The sequence below is a fragment of the Schistocerca gregaria genome, chromosome 2 (genome assembly GCF_023897955.1).
Source record: "Schistocerca gregaria isolate iqSchGreg1 chromosome 2, iqSchGreg1.2, whole genome shotgun sequence".
Taxonomy (NCBI): domain Eukaryota; kingdom Metazoa; phylum Arthropoda; class Insecta; order Orthoptera; family Acrididae; genus Schistocerca; species Schistocerca gregaria.
The window spans coordinates 251,132,551-251,156,442 of NC_064921.1; positions in this window are offsets into that span (position 1 = coordinate 251,132,551).

Sequence of the window (23,892 nt, forward strand, 5' to 3'; positions counted from 1 at the left end):
GCCCAAGTCATTCATTCGAATTGCAGAGAATGGTCTGACGTGGCGCATTGTCATCCACAAAAATTCTATCGCTGTTTGGGAACATTAAGTCTATGGATGGCTGCAAATGGTCTCCAATCCAAGTAATTCCGAAATGGAATGTTCCATGCGTCTACCTTGCCGCGTTCAAAGTCTCTTAATTCGCGTCTTGCGACTATAATCACGTCCGAAATTTTTTCACATGCCTCATCTGAGTACAACGACAGCTCTGCCAGTGCAATGCCCTTTTGTACCTTGTCTACGCGATACTCTCCCCCTCTCTCCTCCCGAACAGGCCATGAAGGCCCAAAGGTACCGACCGTCCGCCGTGTCATCATCAGCCCACAGGCGTCACTGGATGCGGCTATGGAGGGGCATGTGGTCAGCACACCTCTCCCCCGGCCGTATGTCAGTTTCCGAGACCGGAGCCGCTACTTCTCATTCACTTAGCTCCTCAGTTTGCCTGACAAGGGTTGAGCGCACACCGCTTGCCACCCATCCGAGTTCTAGCCCAGCCTGACAGCGCTTAACTTCGGTGATCTGACGGGAACCGGTGTTCCCACTGCGGCAAGGCCGTTGGCCTACGCGATACTGCTGCCATCTTTATATCTGCATAACGTTATCCCATTAGTTTTTCCACTTAAGTGTATAGACTCGACCATTGCCACATCGCGGCTGTGGGGAGCTCCAGGACATTAATCACACCTTCTTCAGCGTCTCTCCATACAATAGAGAGACCAACTGACTGATTACAAAGGTGATCTGCATGTATCATCACTTATTTCTTATGTTTTAATCCTCTTGCTTACGGAGAATTTAGACATTTACGAATTGCTAGTGAAATCTGTTTTACAAGTTGGAACTGAATTGAAGAAAACAAATACCAACAGCACTATTGAATAATTTTATTTAGCCGTCAGTATCGGTGCCCTCATCGGCACCGTCTTTAGCCTCCTATAGACAAACGTAGGTAACTCATCCAGTTGTCTGGGACCATAATGTCCAACTGGGTTCTGTAGACTTCAAAAACTTCTCAGTCGATGAAGACTCTTCGAACCTCTAACGATAACTTGTTAGAAGTGTAAGGGTCCTTTTAGAAGCCTACAGAATGCACTTCGATACAGTGGTTGCTATAATAGTGCAAACGACTGAATGAGTACCCAGTTTCGTGCATAAGGCCCTAAAGATGGTGCCGACGAGGCACCGATACTGGTCGCTAAACACAATTATTCAACAGCTGTAGGTATTTTTTTTTCTTCAAGTCATCGACCAGCCAAAGTCTCATTCCATTTACACAAAATGGAGTTACAAAAACTTGAACTGTAGCTGTAACTTTTGGGTATGTGTCGTGTTTATGTGTTTGGCAGGGGAAGGGAGAGAAGGTAGTGGAGGAGCGGGAGGGGGGGGGGGGGGGTAGTGGTTTAGTTAGTGTGTTGGTTGGAAATTTGAGTGTTATCTTACAGGGCCGATGTATTTCCGCCTGTATTACTTTGTTGTGTGTTTGGTTTTCTGCATTATTCACCAAGGAATTGCAGTTTGTTTTACAGTGTTAAGATGTTTGGACTGGCTGCGTGGGTGCGACTGAAGGCCAAAAAAAACAAAAAAGCTGGCATTGTGCACTCGAAGGACAAACGGTTAAAAATATTTCGAAACGACGGAAATGATGGATACGGGGGAATTATATTTGTAGTTGGAAAAAATTTAATCTTCATTCTTCGTAACACACAGACAAATAATATTTACATATTTTCTTCTTATTTCTGGAGGTGTTTCTTTTTCTTCTGCCCAGTATTGTTTCACACTTTCATTCTGCTGTTTCTTCCAATCCTTGGTGAAGATTCTTCTGTATTTGTTTTTTTATTTCTCCTCGAAAGTCTCCAAACTTCGTAATTTAGGTTATGTAGCCTGTCTGCACTCAGTCATGTGATGTCAACTGAGGATCTATCTGACCGAGTAATAAGTCTACTATCTGCCAAAGGCAAGGAGTGTAGTGTGCTGACTCTACCCCCCTGCTCCCACCTCGATACTGCATACCGATGATGCTATTAGTTAAAGATGAAATTGCATTCGGTCAGACCTGACTGGCCCGGCTGTGGCTAGAACTACAGTGCTTTAATTCGTGGGGATACACATTTGTACTCAGGCGATTCATGTGAAAATGTTTGAGACGTGATTATGCCCGCACGACGGGAATTAACAGACTTCGAACGCTGAATGGCGGTTGGAGCTAGACGCGTGGGACATCTCATCGGAAATCGTTAGAAAATTCAGTATTCCAAGATCCACAGTGTCAAGAGTGTACCGAGAATACCAAATTTCAAGCACTACCTCTCACCACGGACAACGCAGTGGCCGACGGCCTTCGCTTAACGACCGAGAGCAGCGGCACTTGCGTAGAGTTATCAGAGCTACCAGACAGACAACACTGCGTAAAATACCAGCAGAAATCAATGTTGGACGTACGACGAAAGTAAGTGTTAGGACAGAGAGGCGAAACTCGACGTTAATGATCTATGGCAGCAAATGACTAACATGAGTAACTTTGCTAACAGCATGACATCGCCTGCACCATCTCTCCTGGGTTCGTGACCATATTAGTAGACTCTAGATGATTTGAAAACAGTGGTCTTGTCAGATCAATCCCGATTTCAGCCGGTAAGAACTGATGGTAGGGTGCGATTGTGGCGCTGACTCCCTGAAACCATGGAACCAAATTGCTAACATGGCATTGTGCAAGCTGATAGTGGCTCCATAATGGTGTGGACTGTGTCCTCTGGTCCAAGTGAGCCGATCATTGACTGGAAATGGTTACTTTACTTGGAGACCATTTGCAGCCAACAACGATGGAATTTATGTGGATGACAATGCTCCGTGTCACCAGGCCACGATTGTTCCAGATTGGTTTGAAGAAAGTCCTGGACAGTTCGAGTGAATGATTTGGCCACTGCGATCGCCTGACATGAATCCCATCAAACGCTTATGGGACATTATCGAGAGGTCAGTTCACGCACAAAACCTGCACCAGCGACACTTCGCAGTTACGGACGACTATAGACACTGCATGGCCCAGTATTTCTGCAGGGGACTTCTAATGACTTGTTGCGTCCACGCCACGTCGAGTTGTTGAGATATGCCGGGCAAAAGGAGGTCCGACACAATGTTAGGAGGTATCTCATGGCTTTTGTCACCTCTGTGTATGTATTGGTACGTAAATGTAAGGATTCGTTTATGCTGCCACCTCCCTGCTCGCCGACATATCACAGCAATGATGAATCACGCCAACTGAGTTTTCTCGGCTCATTTAACCGGCACCGTCGTTGCTCGCTACGGAAAGTGGCCAGGCGATGAAATCAAGCTGGTTTGTGTTTCACACCTTGACCATCGCCATGTCCTGGAACATGAACCATGACTGGCTGGTTCAAGGCAACTCCAGCAGTGCCGCGTTTGACTATTCTAGTAGTCTGCTTGTTATATGAGCTGCTGCAGGTTAATTACTCCCATTGAGCAGCGACGCTGCAGCGTAAATTTAACAAGGAACCCAGCGGATAGCAACGTGCGATGTGCCAGATGCGAACAGTAAGGTGCCAGCATCAGGGCTGCAGCACAAACATTTCCTTTGACTCCGTAGATCTCTGAGGAGGTTTCTGCAAGATATTTCGTTATCGATGTTACATTATATTATTATTGCATGTTTCTCTACAATAAACTCTTTATTCGCCAGTAAATCTACTGCCATACGACAGAACAGAGTGAAAGTATGCGAATTGTGCCAGCAACCTCATCTGCAGGCCAGCACAATGAGAGAGAGATTTCTGAGTGCAAAGCAGGCAGGCCATGAGCTTTCTGGTTAATCTATCCATATGCTGGTGCCACCTCATTTTATTATCCATCTGGATACCGAGGAACTCCACACATGGAGTCTCGTCTGGTATATGACCATTGATCTCTACTTCTAGTCCCTGTGGCCCATTTTTATTTGCTTAGAATTGATTAATGTTTGCAATATTAATGATTAAAGTGTCGGCTGTTAACCAGTTGTAAATCTGTTCCATTACTCTGTAACAATAATGGAAATTCCTGGATCAAGCAATAAGCAAAATATGGCAAAGGCAACCACTCATCTTTACTAGTCTGAGGTGTTGAGCATAGAAACATGTAACAGAAAACAGTAAAAACAGTATTTATACTAGCTTCATACTAAGTTTCGAACTTCTTCTCTTTTTTCGGCAAAAGTACACACATTCACACATACACAACCACACAGGCACCCAAGCCCACACTCCCGTGGCCACGGTGAGTCTCACTCTTCCCTTACTTTATGTGTTCCATTATGCGTCTCTGGTATGGATGTGCTTGGACCTGTTATCTCTATACTTTTGTCATCAGCAAACATTACAGTTTATGAAGCCTCCTATAACAACACTGGTAACTAGTTTATTTATACACTCCTGGAAATGGAAAAAAGAACACATTGACACCGGTGTGTCAGACCCACCATACTTGCTCCGGACACTGCGAGAGGGCTGTACAAGCAATGATCACACGCACGGCACAGCGGACACACCAGGAACCGCGGTGTTGGCCGTCGAATGGCGCTAGCTGCGCAGCATTTGTGCACCGCCGCCGTCAGTGTCAGCCAGTTTGCCGTGGCATACGGATCTCCATCGCAGTCTTTAACACTGGTAGCATGCCCCGACAGCGTGGACGTGAACCGTATGTGCAGTTGACGGACTTTGAGGGAGGGCGTATAGTGGGCATGCGGGAGGCCAGGTGGACGTACCGCCGAATTGCTCAACACGTGGGGCGTGAGGTCTCCACAGTACATCGATGTTGTCGCCAGTGGTCGGCGGAAGGTGCACGTGTCCTTCGACCTGGGACCGGACCGCAGCGACGCACGGATGCACGCCAAGACCGTAGGATCCTACGCAGTGCCGTAGGGGACCGCACGGCCACTTCCCAGCAAATTAGGGACACTGTTGCTCCTAGGGTATCGGCGAGGACCATTCGCAACTGTCTCCATGAAGCTGGGCTACGGTCCCGCACACCGTTAGGCCGTCTTCCGCTTACGCCCCAACATCGTGCAGCCCGCCTCCAGTGGTGTCGCGACAGGCGTGAATGGAGGGATGAATGGAGACGTGTCGTCTTCAGCGATGAGAGTCGCTTCTGCCTTGGTGCCAATGATGGTCGTATGCGTGTTTGGCGCCGTGCAGGTGAGCGCCACAATCAGGACTGCATACGACCGAGGCACACAGGGCCAACACCCGGCATCATGGTGTGGGGAGCGATCTCCTACACTGGCCGTACACCTCTGCTGATCGTCGAGGGGACACTGAATAGTGCACGGTACATCCAAACCGTCATCGAACCCATCGTTCTACCATTCCTAGACCGGCAAGGGAACTTGCTGTTCCAACAGGACAATGCACGTCCGCATGTATCCCGTGCCACCCAACGTGCTCTAGAAGGTGTAAGTCAACTACCCTGGCCAGCAAGATCTCCGGATCTGTCCCCCATTGAGCATGTTTGGGACTGGATGAAGCGTCGTCTCACGCGGTGTGCACGTCCAGCACGAACACTGGTCCAACTGAGGCGCCAGCTGGAAATGGCATGGCAAGCCGTTCCACAGGACTACATCCAGCATCTCTACGATCGTCTCCATGGGAGAATAGCAGCCTGCATTGCTGCGAAAGGTGGATATACACTGTACTAGTGCCGACATTGTGCATGCTCTGTTGCCTGTGTCATTGTGCCTGTAGTTCTGTCAGTGTGAGCATGTGATGTATCTGACTCCAGGAATGTGTCAATAAAGTTTCCCCTTCCTGGGACAATGAATTCACGGTGTTCTTATTTCAATTTCCAGGAGTGTATTAGGTACAGGAGTGGGTTAAGCACTGAACCTTTCAGCGCATCGTGTTTAATATTTCCCCACTCTGAATTTAATCTGATTTCTGTTGCATTATTTGCTGATGTGACCTTCTGTTTTCTGTTGTTAATATACGACTCAGTCCACGCAAGCGGGCCGCCCGAGGTGACGGAGCGTTTCTAGGCCCTACAGCCTGGAACCGCGCGACTGCTACGGTCGCAGGTTCGAATCCTGCCTCGGGCATTGGTGTGTGTGATGTCCTTAGGTTAGGTAGGTTTAAGTAGTTCTAATTTCTAGGGTACTGATGACCGCAGAAGTTCAGTCCCATAGTAATCAGAGCCACGCAAGGGAAGGACCTTTAATCTCATACCACTTTAGTGTCGCTAGCAGGATTTTATGAACTAAACAATCAAAGGCCTTGGCAAGATCACAGAAATTCCAAACATGGTAATTTTTACATTTTAGTTCCATCAGAATTGTTCTTGTGAGACCATATATTGCATTATCAGTAGTGAAGCCTTTACAGAAGCTAAACTGAGCTGTTGTTAAAATGTTATGCTCATGTAGATGGTTCAGTATTCTGCTGTAAGCCACTTTCACAAAAAAAAAAATTTGAGAACACAGGAAGGAATGAAATCGGTCTATAATTAGAGGTCAGTTGCTTGCGTCTCCATTTTTGTACATTGGTGTTAATAAAGCGTACTTAAGTCTTTTAGGAACTACCCCTTGACTCATCGACTATCAAGTCAGCCCAAATTGTTAGTACTTCGGCTAACATCACAGAAAGATGTAACCTAATGATTTTTAGGGTTTCTCTAACACATGAGTAAGCAAAACTGATGTCTGAATATGGTGTAAGCATTACCTGTCTATGCAAATATAATGGATCTCCTGTTAGTGGATGATATTTTGTCCCTGTAGTTTCAACTACTGTTAGGAAGAATTCACTGAATTTAGTAACCAATTATTTAAATTTCGTGTCATCTGTCTCAATGCTTCTGGCATCTGGTAGTTCAGTATCATTTGCATTGCCATATTTATTTATTTCATGTCTAATACCCCCCAAAATTGTCATGTTTTGCTCTTGGAATTTTCAATTTTTGTGAATAGTGCGTGGTTTTTGCCTTTCCGATGATGCACAGAATTTTGTAATATCACTTATAATGCATTTTCAAGTCTTGATTAGGGCACTGTATTAAATAAAGCTTGGTCTTTCTAGCACCAGATATTTTGATCCCAGATGCTAGCAGTCTTTTTTTCACGGATCCCACTGTAGGTGTTCCTGAGCTGTTGTAAAGGAAAACTGTATTCATAACGTTGTTAGAATATTTTTAGGAAAGAATTACATTTCTCATCTGCTGTGAACCCTTGATAAACTACTTTCCAATTTTTCATCCAATAAATTCTGTCTCGGTAGTATAAGGGTCAGCATTTATAATTCTGTAAAACTTTGCCTTTCTTAGTTAAACCTGATTGATGGGAAGCGTTATTACTAGCATTTGACCATCATAGTCAGATAAACCATTTATTATGGGGCTTACATCTATTTGATTAAAGACAGATGAATTTTTAAATAAGATATCAATTAATGTTGCACCATGTCCTTCTGTTCTTGTTGGAAATGTTACTGTGGAGGTCAAACCAAAGCTGGACATCAGTAGTCATAGGTACCCTCGAACAGAACTCTCATGATATCCACCTTTAAATCTCTAGACACAATCAATTCCCAGTTATTTCCACTGTCTAACTGCTTAATGATGTTTAAAATATTTAATGTTTTCCAGAACTGCCGTCTTGTATGATTCCAATTCTATTACTGCTGTAGACATCCCAAACAGGTGTTCAATGCAGTATTTACAGAAGTCTGTTGTCTGGGACTTTATTCCACTTTTTGTCTATATAGCCACCCAACACCTTCCCACATTACACATACTGAAATTGCGGTAACTTGTATTCATCTAGCTGCATCTACTTAGGGTCTGTACATTGAAATGATATTCTGTTGTTCATAGTACATCTACAGGAATACGTTTAGATTTTTAAATGCCTTGAGAAGCTCATTTTCCTTATAGTACAGACTTCTTACGTTTTGCCGGTAAAGTTCAGATGTAGGTATTACGATTGTCATACTTAGAGCTGAGACAGCTCTAAGTATGACAATCGTAATACCTACATCTGAACTTTACCGGCTGCCAATTTTTTGTTTCTCCATTTATTATTGTGGTGTACCTACAGTTATTCGACAGCTCTGTTGTACAGAAATATTTACCCTGAAATACTTAGTCAAAAATACTGGCCTGGTTGTACTGAATGCTTTCATTCTGGAAAGTCATGGTGCCAGCAAACTTTTTCAGGAAACATTCAGATGTAGATCGTACAGTGTTTACTGTGAGGTGTGATGCATCAGGCACGCCCATGTATGAAAACTGTCCCAAGCACTCCCAATAACCATTCCACGACTTTCTTTCAAAAGATGTTTCCCCAAACAGACTAATCCACAGGTGACATCGCAGAGCCCTTCACTTGACGTAAAAATACTAATTACCGGTACGTGGGATTCACTACCCTGGTAGCTTTCTATTGGTTCAAACACCTCTCTCCCTCGACCACTTCTTAGCAGAAGGATCTTATTGATCTTTTTAGTTGATATTTTTTGCAGTGTGAATTTGTGGTACGGGTAGATGTACCTAAACCAAATAGTGTTATCAAATGATGAGCAATGAAATTTTGACACTTAGCTACCAATTTACACTACCTGCAAGTTAAGCATTACATGTGTGTTTTACTATTAAGCTACAAAATTTCTTAATTTGTTTTATTGATGTATTTTATATTTCATTATATGTGCTGTATATTCCTAATTCTTTCTGTACTTTAAGCTTGACGCAGTGTGGCCGTTAATGGCCGTTGAATGATTAAGATGCGGTAATATTTCATGCAGCAACAGTAACACATGATCTAATTTCGTATTATGAGTGAGTGGCTGGAAGTTTATCACTACCGACGATTATAGAACTTACAACAAGTAACTTCTCGGCAATGTCTATAGCACTCGAACTGGTACTTTCTGCAATATGATTCGTTTACTACGATGGTCTTATCGGTTTCATTCAATATGTTACACATGTCGTTCACATTAATTTATTGGTTTGTTGTGTCTTAGGGCCGGTTGTACGACAGCGGAACTATTTCTAGTTACCATTTGTTCTCGGATTAGCGCACTAACAGTGTCGTAAAAATGCAGCATAACAACTCCTAACTGGATTGTAAAGACTGGGTAAGCACCGCGATTTCAGGCGAGGGCATAAATTTCACACCAATATTTGTTTAATGGCTGACCAATTTCTAACAATTTAATATACTATAAATATATTTCATAGCTTACAGTTTTAGATCAGCACTCGTCCGACTTTACTCGCCTTCAATTATTTATATTAACGAACTTAGGCCTACATCTTTTTTATGTACTGTACATTACACAAAATTCCGAACAGCCATCCACGGTTGATTCTTATCTGAAAACAACCGTATACCCCTTCGATTTATTTACAAAAGACTCATCACGACTACACTATCATGACAGCCGAAGACGGTTTGTTAACACAGATGATACGATTTCGGAAATATCTTTGTTTCTCGAAAGCAAAAAGTCGAGAGAAGAACTCATTGTTGTGTTTGATTGCCTGTATTTTTTTCGAAGACTGGAATTATTTTGTAAAAGGTAATGTAAAAATGTTTTAAATGAAGAAACAGTGAATTTTGTTTTACGTGAACTCAGTTGCAATTCCCGACGCAGTACATTCGTTCGTGATCAGAGTGCAAAACGGTTTTTTACATTTTCGTACACACTCTGCAAACACGTTGTACCACGTGTTAGGGTTTTTTCACGTTTGGCACGCGGGGAGAATGACGGTTCAAATGCTGTAATTAGTTTAATGTTGTCTTCGCGGTCCCTACGTTAAGGCTGAAGCGTATTTCCAGATTCTTCACTTAATACTGAGTCTTGAAACTGTAAATAGTGGTGACAATTTACATATTCCTCAAGCGTCTGGCAGTACAGGTTTTACTTTCCTCGGGGTGTATTTTTGTGGGCGTATAACTGATATTCTCCCACGAGTTTTTGTATCACTCCCTTCCATATTCACACAAATTGTCATTCAGTTCCATATCCATAAAAGTTGTTACACTCTGGTATTTGTTTCAATTGGCAGATTACATTGATTGTGGTACTCATCAGTTTTAGCCATAAGACACTATTTTTCTCAATTTGTGAAGTGCAACACTTTACCATTAATTTATCTATGAAAATGGTTGTTGAACTGTGTGACTGTGGATTAAATTACTCGAAGTAATACACCTACCAGCCTCTTTTTATATACGTTTGTTTATGCTGAGGTGCACTTAGGGTTTTCATCCATCCTCAGTTGATGTACCATAATACAGGGTGATTCAAAAAGAATACCACAACTTCAGGAATTTAAAACTCTGCAACGACAAAAGGCAGAGCTAAGCACTATCTGTCGGCGAATTAAGGGAGCTATAAAGTGTCATTTAGTTGTACATTTGTTCGCTTGAGGCGGTGTTGACTAGGCGTCAGCGTCAGTTGATGCTAAGAGAGAGTGACAAAGCACTTCATCACTGGCCTCCAAGAAGCCCTGATCTTACCCCCTGCGATTTTTTCTTATGGGGGTATGTTAAGGATATGGTGTTTCGGCCACCTCTCCCTCCACCATTGATGATTTGAAACGAGAAATAACAGCAACTATCCAAACTGTTAAGCCTGATATGCTACAGAGAGTGTGGAACGAGTTGGAGTATCGGGTTGATATTGCTCGAGTGTCTGGAGGGGGCCATATTGAACATCTCTGAACTTGTATTTGAGTGAAAAAAACCTTTTTAAATACTGTTTGTAATGATGTATAACAGAAGGTTATATTATGTTTCTTTCATTAAATACACATTTTTAAAGTTGTGGTATTCTTTTTGAATCACCCTGTATATTAAAATATTGACTGCATTTGTAACGCTGTAGCTGCCTGCTGTTCTGAAACTTGTAGCTCCTTGTTTGGTGTTTGCAAGCACAGTACACACAGCGTTTGCTTTTTTGATAGAGCTCAGGATTTGCCATGTGGATGTCTTTTGTGTTTTATTTTTTATTTTTTTCACCAGAAATAACATCTAAAGTTGAGTTACAATGTTCTTATACATTCAGCAACTATCACTAACTCTGATTTGACATTCCAGCACTTTTATTTAAAGCAAGTTCCAATCTTTTCACCTTATTGAAGTCTTATCAAGAGCGGACTGGTATTTGTGTAGCTTTTTTCAGGTATTACTTCATTACATCTTCTGCAAAATGTCAGAGGTTGGGATCTGGTTGTACTACTATCATTGTCTGTCAGGTTGCCAATATACAAAATGGACAGACAGGACCCTACCACATTTCCCTGGGAAACATCCTATGTTTTTTCCACTTCTGTTGATGACTCTCCATCAAAGGTCACAATCTGAGCCCCCCCCCCCTCTCCCCCCAAAAAAATCAATAAATCCTCAGTCCAGTAACAAATTTTGTTTGATATCACCTCATCTCATCCGGGATGTGGAGGCCCTGCCGGCGGCGATAAAGAGCATTCGGTGCACCCGGCTGCAAATTATTGCTCATGTCGGCACCAATGACTCCTGCCATCTGGGTTCTGACAGGCGGTTGGCGGAGTTGGTGAAGGCGGAAAGCCTCGCTCGCGGGGTGGAATCTGAGGTAATTATTTGTAGTATCGTTCCCAGAATCGATCGCGGTCCTCTGGTTTGGAGCCGAGTGGAAGGCTTAAACCAGAGGCTCAGACGATTCTGCGGAGATTTGGGGTGCAAATTTCTCGACCTCGGCTATCGGGTGGAGAAATGTAGGGTCCCCCTGAATAGGTCAGGCGTGCACTACACGCAGGAAGCGGCTACAAGGGTAGCGAAGTACGTGTGGAGTGCATATGTGTTTTTTTTTTAGGTTAGAGAATTCCTTCCCTAGGCCCGACAAGACGTCTCCTGAGACGCGACAAGTTAGCAGTAGGCAAAACGCAACAGGGGATGACAATATTAATGTGGTAGTAGTAAACTGCAGGAGCGTCTATAGAAAGGTCCCAGAACTGCTCTCATTAATAAACGGTCACACTGCCCGCATAGTACTAGGGACGGAAAGTTGGCTGAAACCAGTCGTAAACAGTAATGAAATTCTAAACTTAGATTGGAATGTATACTGCAGAGACAGGCTGGACAGTGAAGGGGGAGGCATGTTCATAGCAATAAAAAGTGCAATAGTATCGAAGGAAATTGACGGAGATCTGAAATGTGAAATAATTTGGGTGAAGGTCACGGTTAAAGCAAGCTCACACATGGTAATTGGATGTCTCTATAGGCCCCCTAGCTCAGCAGCTGTTGTGGCTCAGCACCTGAAGAATAATTTGGAAAATATTTCGAGTAGATTTCCCCACCATGTTATAGTTCTGGGTGGAGATTTTAATTTACCAGATAGAGACTGGGAAACTCAAATGTTTATAACGGGTGCCAGGGACAAAGAATCCAGTGGATTTTTTTTTTTTTTTTTTTTTTTTTTACTGAAAACTACCTTGAGCAGTTAAGCAGAGAACCGACTCGTGGCGATAACATATTAGACCTTCTGGTGACAAACAGACCCCGAACTATTTGAAACAGTTAACCCAGAACAGGGAATTAGCGATCATAAAGCGGTTACAGCATCGATGATTTCAGCCGTTAATAGAAATATTAAGAAATATTAAAACAGGTACCGTAGGATGATTTTTCTGTTTAGCAAAAGTGACAAAAAGCAGATTTCAGAGTAATTGACAGCTCAACGCAGAAGTTTTATCTCAAGTACAGATAGTGTGGAGGATCAGTGGACAAAGTTCAAAACCCTCGTACAATATGCATTACATGAGTATGTGCCAAGGAAGATCGTAACAGATGGAAGAGAGCCACCGTGGTACAACAACCGAGTTAGAAAACTGCTACGGAAGCAAAGGGAACTTAACAGCAAACATAAACGTAGCCAAAGCCTTGAAGACAAACAAAAATTACACGAAGCAAAATTTATTGTGAGGAGGTCTATGCGAGAGGCGTTCAGTGAATTCGAAAGTAAAGTTCTATGTACTGACTTGGCAGAAAATCATAAGAAATTTTGGTCTTATGTCAAAGCAGTAGGTGGATAAAAACAAAATGTCCAGACACTCCGTGACCAAAATGGTACTGAAGCAAAGGATGACAGACTAAAGGGCGTAGTACTAAATGTCTTTTTCCAAAGCTGTTTCACAGAGGAAGACTGCACTGTAGTTCCTTCTCTAGATGTCGCACAGATGGCAAAAAATTTGTAGATATCGAAATAGATGACAAAGGAATAGAAAAACAATTAAAATCGCTCAAAAGAGGAAAGGCCGCAGCACCTGATAGGATAACAGTTCGATTTTACACAGAGTACGCGAAGGAACTTGCCCCCTTCTTGCAGTGGTGTACCATAGGTCTCTAGAAGAGCGTAGCGTTCCAAAAGATTGGAAAAGGGCACGGGTCATCCCCGTTTTCAAGAAGGGACGTCGAACAGATGTGCAGAGCTATAGACCTATATCTCTAACGTCGATCAGTTGTAGAATTTTTGAAGAAGTATTATGTTCGAGTATAATAACTTTTCTGGAGACTAAAAATATACTCTGTAGGAATCAGCATAAGTTTCGAAAAAGACGATCGTGTGAAATTCAGCTCGCACTATTCGTCCACGAGACTCAGAGGGCCATAGACACTGGTTCCCAGGTAGATGCTGTGTTTCTTGACTTCCGCAAGGCGTTCAATACAGTTCCTCGCAGTCGTTTAATGAACAAAGTAAGAGCAGATGGACTATCAGACCAATTGTGTGATAGGATTGAAGAGTTCCTAGATAACAGAACGCAGCATGCCATTCTCAATGGAGAGAAGTCTTCTGAAGTAAGAGTGATGTCAGGTGTATTGCAGGGGAGTGTCGTAAGACCGTTGCTATACACAATATATATAAATGACCTTGTGGATAATATTGGCAGTTCACTGAGGCTTTTTGCTGATGATGCTGTAGTACATTGATAAGTTGTAACAATAGAAAATTGTACTGAAATGCAGGAGGATTTGCAACGAATTGTCACGTGGTGCAGGGAATGGCAATTGAATCTCAATGTAGACAAGTGTAATGTGCTGCGGATACATAGAAAGAAGGATCCTTTATCATTTAGCTACAATACAGTAGGTCAGCAACTGGAAGCAGTTAATTCCGTAAATTATCTGGGAGTAGGTATTAGGAGTGATTTAAAATGGAATGACGATATAAAATTGTCGGTAAAGCAAATGCCAGACTGAGATTCATTGGAAGAATCCTAAGGAAATGCAGTCCGGAAACAAAAGAAGTAGGTTACAGTACACTTGTTCGCCCACTGCTTGAATACTGCTCACTGGTGTGGGATCTGTACTAGTGGCGTTGATAGAAGAGATAGAGAAGATACAACGGAGAGCAGTGCGCTTCATTACAGGATAATTTAGTAATTGCAAAAGCGTTACGGAGCTGATAGATAAACTCTAGTGGAAGACTCTGCAAGAGAGACGCTCAGTAGCTCGGTACGGGCTTTTGTTGAAGTTTTGAGAACATACCAGTTTTGAGAACATACCTTCACCAAGGAGTCAAGCAGTATATTGCTCCCTCGTACATATATCTCGCGAAGAGACCATGATGATAAAATCAGAGAGATTGAAGCCCACACAGAGGCACACCGACAATCTTTCTTTCCACGAACAATACGAGACAGGAATAGAAGGGAGAACCTATAGAGGTACTCAAGGTACCCTCCGCCACATACCGTCAAGTGACTTACAGAGTATGGATGTAGATGTAGATGTAGAAAACTGCCCCAGTCTCTTCCACACAGCCCCCACTACCCGTGTAGATGTAGATGATCAAGCTTTTGTTATTAAATGTTGATTTGGTACAAAAAAAATGGTTCATATGGCTCTGAGCACTATGGGACTTAACATCTATGGTCATCAGTCCCCTAGAACTTAGAACTACTTAAACCTAATTAACCTAAGGACAGCACACAACACCTAGCCATCACGAGGCAGAGAAAATCCCTGACCCCGCCAGGAATCGAACCCGGGAACCCGGGCATAGCAAGCGAGAACGCTAGCGCACGACCACGAGACGCGGGCTGATTTGGTACAGAGAAATGCATTTTGGAAGTAAAGAAATCCAGCATCGATTTGATTGCCTTGATCCATAGTTTTCAGAATGCCATGTGAAAATGTACGGAGTTCACAGAATTGCGGTAGCATAATATATTTAGTCGGAAATCCCAACAGTTTTCATTTCAGGATCCAACTACCCACAGAATTGCTAACCAACCGGAGGAAAGCAGTGGTAATTGAATAAATAATAATTAAGACTCATTGCTTCAGACTTGCTGTCTCATACAGTTTAAAAATATACGTGTAGGTCTTACTTTTTTATGTCAAAATGTTTGGTAAAAGTGTATGTATGGTGTTGGTGGCTTTTGCATTGCCATTCTTCAGTTGTTAACTGTTTGCACCTGCACTGTGAACAGTGGAAGGTGAGCATGACAAATAATGATTCAGGTGATTAGACAAGATGTCAGAACCAATGAGAAAATGGCATTCAATAAATGTCATCATGATGAGGAATGTATGATATTACATGGTGGTGTAGTGGATTATATTGTGCAGGATGTCATATAAAAGAAGAATATTCCATAAAACTGAAACTGTACTCTCGGAGTCCTGCATTACCACAACCTCCGAAATCCAGACAGTTTGGCACAAAATTTTTTAAGTGATATTTGGGCTAAACTGGAGATCAATCCATCAACAGACTCAGTTTTCCTCCAGTCACATTCATTGATATCACCAGCTCATAAAAAAATTAAAAAAAATAAAACATAAATAAAATAAAATAAAACTGGAATATGAAACAATGTCCCAAGAAACCTTGCCATATTCTGAGAAATATACAAAATAATAAATACACACAAAAACCAGCAACTGAGTTTATAATCCATGATAGCCAGCTCAATAATTGTCACTATACCCATGTCAAAAACAAAAGTCAACAGTTTGTATTTTCCGCTAAAAAAAAGTAATTAGATTCAGCGATTTTCATTGGCTACACTATATTATCACCAGATTGACTACAACAAAGGGAAAACAAATTGCTAACAGCGACACACAGAGGAAGAGCCACCAACACCACAAGTGTACCTTAACTATATGCTCAATTTAACCAAGGAAAAAAAGACTGCAGCAATTTCTGATTTATTCATCAATTTAATGTACAAATTAAATTATTATGGCCTTTCCAATGACATCACAGAAATTTTTCAAGTATGTAATCAGAGCAAAAGAAATACTGTGTACCACCTATAAGTAAGAGCTCACACATAAATTGACATATATTCATGACAGTTGCTGACTGAAAAGCAGCATGAACAATAATATTTATTTAAAATATGAAATTAAAGCAAAAGAAATACTGTGTGCCACCTATAAGTGAGAGCTCACACATAAATTGACATAGATTCATGACAGTTGCACACCAAAAAGCAGCATGAACAATAATATTTATGTAAAGTGTGACAGTTGCTTTTATCAGTTAAGTTTCACAGCTAATTAAGAACTTTCATAGAAGTCCATGAATTGAAAAAGTGGCCTAGCGTAACTTATTACAACAAATTTCATTTGATAAACCAGTAATTAATATTTTTCGACATGAGTTCAGATCTTAAAAATAGTATCTTTCCTTCCAGAAATTTTGTATAAAGATTGATTGCATATTCCTATCAACTTTTCCACCATCTAAGCGAATGGAAACTTGAAAAACAACAAGCCGGAAGTCAAAAACATTTTGAATAATCATTGTTTAAATGTTGTAGAGAAAATAGGATGTAAATGTTCATTAGAAGAAGTAAGGCAGTTAATGGAAGAGACCTTACCCACACCATTTGATACAATTGAAATTCCACCCACCTCTCCTGCTGAAATTAGGAGGATAATAAACTCTCTCAAGAATAAAAGCTCACATGGAACTGATAGCATTTCCAGCAGGATACTAAAAGCTTGTTCCCAAGAAATAAGTGGGATTCTTAGCCACATATGTAATAGCTCTCTGAAGCAGGGTATGTTCCCAAATAGACTGAATTATGCCATTGTTAAACCACTGCATAAAAAAGGAGATACGTCTGATGTCAACAACTACCACCCAATCTCTCTTCTGACTGCCTTATCCAAAACTTTTGAAAAAGTAATGTATTGTAGAGTAGCTTCACACCGTTGTAAAAATAAAGTTTTAACAAAATGTCAGTTTGGTTTCCAGAAGGATTTTTCAATGGAAAATGCTATATATACTTTCACTAATGAAATATTAAATTTTCTGAGTAACCGGAAGTCACCCGTTGGAATTTTTTGTGATCTATCAAAGGCTTTTGATTGTGTAAATCATGGAATACTTCTAGATAAGCTCAAGTACTGTGGTATGAATGAGACAGTGCCCCAATTGTTTAAATCATACCTAACTGGAAGAGTGCAGAAAGTTAAAATAAGCAGTTCATATAATATGCAAAAAACCGGTGATTTCTCAAACTGGGAAACAATCAAGAATGGGGTGGTGCAAGGTTCGGTCTTGGGTCCTCTGCTGTTCTTAATATATATCAATCACTTGCCATTCTATATTCCCAAAGATGCTAAGCTGGTACTTTTTGCCGATGATACAAGTATAGCTATCACACCCAGCAGACAAGAATTAACTGGTGAAATTGTAAACAATGTTTTTCAGAAAATCATTAAGTGGTTCTCTGCAAATGGGCTCTCATTAAACTTTGACAAAACACAGTATATACAGTTCCACACAGTGAATTGAATGACACCATTAATAAATATAGACTTCGATCAGAAAATGGTAGCTAAGGTAGAATATTCCAAATTTCTAGGTGTATTCATTGATGAGGGGTTGAACTGGAAAAAACACACTGAGGATCTGCTGAAACGTTTGAGTTCAGCTACTTATGCTATTAGGGTCATTGCAAATTTCGGTGATATGCATCTGAGTAAATTAGCTTACTATGCCTATTTTCATTCTCTGCTTTCATATGGCATCATATTCTCGGGTAACTCATCATTGAGTAAAAGAGTGTTCATTGCACAAAAGTGTGTAATCAGAATAATTGCTGGAGCTCATCCAAGATCATCCTGCAAACAATTATTTAAAGAGCTAGAGATCTTCACTGTAGCCTCACAATATATATACATTCACTTATGAAATTTGTTATTAACCATCCGAGCAAATTCAAAAGTAATAGCAGTATACATGGCTACAACACTAGGAGAAAGGATGATCTTCACTGCTCAAGGTTAAATCTAACTGGCTCAGAAGGGCATAAATTATGCTGCCACACAAGTCTTTGGTCACTTACCTAATAGCATCAAAAGTCTGACAGATAGCCATATAGCATTTAAAAGGAAATTAAAAGAATTTCTTAATAGCAACTCCTTCTACTCATTAGATGAATTTTTGAATATAGTAAGTGGGTAATTTCCCCAACCCCCACAAAAAAAGTGCCATGTAATATTTTCTGAAGTGTAATATCTTGTATAGACACCTTTTATTGACCTGACACGTTCCACATCATTTCGAAGTGTAGTATTCATGATCTATGGAATAAGTACTAGTCTAATCTAATCTAATCTAATCTTATCTACCATTATGTCTGCCAGGTAGTGTAATTCAGAAGCTGTGATGTTCCAAAAATACTTTTGATGGTTACAAATTGACAGTCATAAATTGGACTATATTTGCTGCTATTTTTCAGCTGATTTGCAGTTTCAAATATTACTTATTGTGATGATACATCTTTGAAAAAGTATTACAGCTTGATCATCACAGAGATTCAAATTTTGTCAGCAAAATGGCTCTGATGAAGAAAAATTGATTTAACAACAGTTCCTCCAACATTTAGCAGACTGTTACTGGAATTATAGAGCAGCAAATGACAAAGTGAAGCATCCAATTACCAAAAGAATACTTTCGCAAATCTTCTTAACTTTATGAATTCCTTAGTTTTGCAAAACAATACCATTATGTGAGCTACAAAATTAAAGTTTACTTCAATTTTTAAAGTTATTTCTTTTTTCTCATGTCATCATATGATACTAAAAAGTTCAAAACTCACAGAATAAGCTTAATGTATCATAAATATTCATAGTTCTTATGTTGAATATGGGACATCACATGCTGTGAAGTGTAATAACCAAAAGCCAGTATAATCATGCACCTGAGGAAACAATTAGTGCTTCACTTATTTTTTCAACAGCATGCAGTTAGTGACTTGCATTATCATCTTCCAAAAAAACAAAGGAGGCCACAAAATGTGTCTATGAAAATGCATATTTTTCTGTTATAATTTTTGGTGAAATTTATACCTCATGTTCACCAAGTCATATGCCCAAATTCGTTTTTTCCTGAACAAATTGATAGCAAAACAATGAAATGTAGAACTTTAGTGTTGATTTGATGTGAGAGAGGACTAAGTTTGGTAAAAATTAATTTTTCGCATGTCCTTCCATATTTTTCTTGGATGATCCATTTGTCATTTGCTTGAGAAGCTTTACTGGATAATTGAACACCTTAAAGGAGAAAAGCATTCATGGAAATTTAATACTTAGTAGAGAAAAAGTTGCTCTTTCAAATAGCAGTTAATGAAAGTATGAATCAGGCATCCCTTATCAGGTACAACAGTTCAAAAATTACCTTACTTACTTTGGCATCAACTTTGTTTTCAGGCAACTTCATCCCTTTGTGTCTCAAAAACTATAAACAGAAAAGTGATGAGGCTACCAAATTTTATAAACAAGCTACTAAACAATAATGTCACAAAATAAAAGACTTCTTAACCAATTACACAAAGAGATCAAGTTCCTTCAGCTTGGGAGAAAGTTTGCTGCAACAAAATTTATTGACAACCTGAGTGCTACTTTGAGCAAAAATAGTAAGCCAAATGGCATAAAACTTACAAAATGTGCACAATGCAGACTGTTCAACTATCTTGCCAGATTTTGCAGGCAGACTAAAATTATCCTCTGTTGTAATTAGTTATAAGTACAGCACAACCATTAGACTGAACACAACTTTATTCCACGGAAGCATTTCCAATTTGAACACAGTATTTAAGTAACATTCAGCAGAAGCCAATTACATACACAAAGAGCTGTAGCAGTACACTTAGAGAACTGAGCCCGAGTATAGCTTGGCTAGACTTAAATAGACTCGGGCCCGTTGCGGGCCCTGATGGTGAACTCAAACACAGACGCATACACACACTCACAAACATGTCTAAGCACACTCTGCAGATGACACAGCACTGCTACCAGCCATTTGAAAGTACGTGCGCATGTCACTGCATTTCTCCTCTCTTAGGAACATCATTGTTTCTTGAGATGTCGATGTTGTCCTTGTCCACTGGGTTCTGGGTAAGGTGCCATGTTGCAACGGGAATGTACGGTCTGAAGTGCATTGGATGCAGACACATTCTACGAGGGTCACTCCAAGAGAAATGCACACTATTTTTGTAAAAATACAGATTTCAGTCTGCACGTGTAAAAATTTTACAGTGTGTAGATACATCCTTTCTGCTGGTGTTCAAAATTAGTTCAACCTATTCTCGTGAGTGACGCCGTCACAGAATGTCTTCAAGATGGCTGCTACACTTGACGTTTGTGAGAAGCAACATGCTGTCATAGAATTCCTGTGCTGTGAAAATGAGACAGTGGGAAACATCCATAAGAGGCTAAAAAGGTGTTCGGAGATGCTGCTGTCGATCGCAGTACAGTTAGTTGGTGGGCAAGCAGGTTATGTGATGAAAGCAGGCATGGCAATATTGAGGATTGTCCTTGCAGCGGCAGGCCTCGTACTGCACACACTCCAGACAATGTGCAGAGAGTTAACAAATTGGTGGCTGCTGACAGAGGCATCACAGTGAACGAATTGTCACGCTACATTGGGATAAGGAAACTGAAAGACTCTCTTTGTGGAACAAGGTTTGAAAATGATGACTCCCTTGTGCACGCTGCCAACAGTGGCTCCAACAGGTTGGTCCAGAATTTTACTGTGCGAGTATACAGGCGCTGGTTCCAAGATGGTGTAAGGCAGTTGAGAGGGATGGAAATTATGTGGAGAAATGAAAATATTGTTCCTAAAGGATGTATCTACACACTGTAAAATTTTCAAACGTGTAGAATAAAAGGTGGATTAAAAAAAATAGTGTGCATTTCTTTTGGAGTCATCCTCGAACACCCGCCTTCCCATATCAAGCCGTATGGAAAAATCAGCGATGCTGGGGCTGTTTACATGTCAGCCTTGAGCATCGGCTCTGGTGACAGTGCTGATGACACTGGTATCAGTGGTTGCTCAGGGACAGGTGATGGAATCCCTGGCAATGGTGCAATGGTGTCAGAAGCCCTCATCTCCACTGGAGTGGAGAACTGGCAGCAGCAGGTGATGTGACACCTGATGTGAATGCACTCAGAGGCAGCGGTGTGACATCTGGTGATGCCCAGCCATCCATGCGAAGTCGAATCTGATCACAGTATCTCGAGCAGAGGCCATCTATTAGGGGGATGCCACAGAAATACTGCCTCCGATGTCTGGCAATGACAGCTGGAATCCATTTAGGGTGACATCTGAAACTGTAAGCCCAGACATCCACACTCGGTTGGAAGAGGTGCAGTGGTTGCATGGGTTGATGTCCAGGTGGAGGACACAAGAGGTGTAGCAATGTCCTCAGCTGGCACCTTTGAAATAGTTCTGCCAGGCTCTTCTTGCCAAATTCATGAAACGATACAAGGAGAGAAAGTGACTTCCACTTCATCATTATGTTGTCATTCCACTTCACCATTATGTTGTGGATGGAACGGCAAGGCAAGGATGTGATGGACACCGTGGGAATCACAAAATGCCTCAAATATTTGCGATGAAAGTTGTGAACCATTATGGGACACTAACATCGTGGGCAAGGCTTCGAGTGAAAAAATTTTGGACAAGGCTGTGACGGCGGCAGTTGTGGATGTGGAAACACAACAAAACAACATACAACAGCATCAGCCAAGGAGACAACGACACCTGGGGAGCTGTTTGGTGTGTCCCACATTGTAAAAAGAAGGCAACAAGGCAGGTAATGTCATCGTCCAAGCCAGGCCAAAGCACGTATCGACAGGCCACCGCTTTTGTGTGTGACACACCCCTGTGATCTCCATGTAATAAATGGAGAACCTCCGAACAAAGCATTCAGGGGATCACTACTCAAAGAGCTGCGTAATCCTTGTGTAAAAGCAGAGCACCACCCACAAAAAAGAAACAATTTCAAAAGATGTAATAATTATGGAGGGGTTGGATCCACAAGAAGGTGGTGAATCTGGAGCGCAACATTGAATGTGATGTCCGGCTTGATCTGGTAATGATGCTAAGGTGTGAATAAGGAAACCTTTTTTTTTTGTTTTTTGATCAATGACAAGGTGGAATTTGGTACTATAGAGAAAAACGTGGAATTTCTTCATAGCATATACAAAGGCCAAAGCTTCCTTTCCTATCTGAGATTACCTGGTTTGAGCAGGAGTCAGCATTTTTGAGGCATAAGCAGTAGGCCACTTGGAGCCATTGGGATATCAATGAGTTAGCACCACCCACAAACCGTACTGTGAAGCGCTCGTTGTGAGGACCAAGTGGAGGCCTGATTGGTATGTAACTAAGTAGGGAGCAGACTGCAACGTGGTCCTAAGGATGGAAAACATGGTTTCACAAGCCAGTGAAACTGAGTCCCTTTGTGTAGCATTGCTGCACGATTGTCGCTGACCCAGGCAAAAATTTATAGTTGAGGGTGACTTTGCCTAGAAAAACCTGAAGTTCTTTGACTGACATGGGGTATGGAAGCCACACAATAGTAGAAACATGTAGATGCATGGATTTGAGAAGCTCGCAAGAAACTTCAGACCCAAGATAAACAATAGAAGGTTTAAAAAAATTACAGTTTTCTAAATTACACATCAGCCTGGCCACTTGAAGGACAGAGAAAAGAGTACAGAGATTTTGTAAATTTTCTTCAGTGGAGGCACTAGAAACTACAGTGTCATGCAAGTAACTCACACAACCTGGCACAGCTGTAAGTTATTCCAAAAAGCATTGAAAAATGTCAGGATCACTGGCGATGGCAAAAGACGTTTGTTAAAGTCGAAAAGGAGTGTTGACAACTAACATGCATTGTGATTCTGTATCTAAAGGGAGTTCTAAATAGGCATCCAATCAGTTAATTTTTGAGGTATATTGATCAGCTGATAACTTTGCAAAAAGTTCGTCCAGGTATGGTATCGGTCTTGGTGCTCATGGTTAATGAAAGAATAAGGGCAGGATGGGGGTGTGGAATGCATATGTTGTTGTATACTGGCCTGTATACTTTGTTGGTGCAGCTGCTCTGGGAGCGAGGGCAACCATCTTGACCCTGTGGTTGTGTACAGACCACCATGATGTGACCATGTCTTCCCCAGCAAACTATCTCAAGCTTGGTGTGGAGAGAGTTGAATTGCTGACACCTCACACCATGATTCAGTTTTGTTACAAGCAGCTTGTAACACCTCAAATGACTTCAAATGACTGTGTAATAGCTAAAACCTTGGAGAGGGATGGATTTTCACACTGAAGAGCACGCTCTCATACCTCACAGTCCAGCTATAAATGAATGTTAGCATCTCTCACCATCTGATCAGCATACAGCTCTTTGTCCATATTGGACACAAAATTACAATAATGACTTAACCCATGGAGTTCAGCTGCCCATGCTTGATAGGCTTGATGCGGTTGTTTCCTTCTGCAGTGAAACTCAAATCTGGGATGAAGTGACAGCAGGAATTACAGAGAAAACAACAAAAACTTTCACAGATATTCCAGG